The sequence below is a fragment of the Odocoileus virginianus genome, chromosome 33 (assembly GCF_023699985.2).
Source record: "Odocoileus virginianus isolate 20LAN1187 ecotype Illinois chromosome 33, Ovbor_1.2, whole genome shotgun sequence".
In the NCBI taxonomy this organism is placed as follows: domain Eukaryota; kingdom Metazoa; phylum Chordata; class Mammalia; order Artiodactyla; family Cervidae; genus Odocoileus; species Odocoileus virginianus.
Window position 1 is genome coordinate 329,985 of NC_069706.1, and position 1,243 is coordinate 331,227.

Here is a 1,243-nt window from a genome sequence, read left to right on the forward strand (position 1 = left end):
CCCGCCTTTACGGGCGGTAGGAAACTCCCTGCGGAGGAGGCGGCCCTAGGCACTGTCGGCAAGTGCGGCCCGGTTCCCAGGAGCAGGGACTTGTCAATCTCGGTCCCACCTTCCCGCCTCCCGGAAAGAGCGCAGAAAACTACGTAAAAACTCTTGCCTTGAAACAACATTGTAGAATGTTAAATTCACTAATCACAGTGAAATCAGAGCTACAGGAAAATACGTTTTAAATGTCTTGAAAAATCTTCCCCTGAAAATATTGCATATAAATATTTCCCCTTTAAGCCAGCTCCGGTGGCCAAGTACTGGGTTCCTGGAGGAGCCCGAAGCCTCCAGGGAGGCCACAGCCTGAACAGGACTCAGAAAAGAAGATGCCAGGAGGTGGGAGGGCCGCGTGCCCCCTACCTTGGGTTCAGCTACTCAGCTTTCCATGGCCCCATTTGGGCCCTTCAGACAGCAGCCCCTTAGGGAGGCCGGGCCAAAGCAGCCCTTACTGGGCGTCTCCACACCAGAGAAAGGCTGAGCTAGGTCTCCTGGAGTCCCCTCCCTAAATGTGCAGTTGGGTGGAAGGTGGCAGCCATCCCTGCTCTCCTGGGAATACAAGGAAATGCTCCCTAGACAAGGGCCCAGAACCCAGGGGCCGGTGGGACACAAAGCTGGGACAAGGTGTGCCCTGTGGGCCCAGCGTCCTGAAAGCTGCTTGGCAGTTTCCTACCTGGGAAGCTCATCTCAAAACTGAGAGCCACAAGAAGTGAAGGGGGAGGACTGGACAGCCAGAAGTCAGTCTCCCGCATGCCACCCATGGCAGCAGGCCATTACGGACCCCCAGTGCCATCAGCTCCATGGTAAGTGTGGTCACTCCTTCCCATGGCAGGTGTGTCAGCAGGGGGTAGATTTATGCCCAAGGCAGGCTGGCGTTCAGGGCACAAGGAGTCAAGAAGCCCAAGGCCCATGGGAGGCGGGCTCAGGGCTCCTCTGCCCACCTGGGTGTCTCACACCAAAGCCTCACAGGGGAACCAGGCAGTAGGGGACTCCCACTCCGCACCTCCCTCCAACTATCCCCAGGCCAGGATAACTCAGAGCCTGCTCCCACATGGTACCTGTGGTTTCTAGGTAGCCTGGCCCAGGCCCCAGGGGCCCCTACAGACACCAGCTGGGACCTGCAGAGGGACCGAGTCAGCTGGCAGCCCACAGGCACAGGGACCTGGGGGTGTGGTCCTCCCTTGGGAGGAGGAAGCCAGAG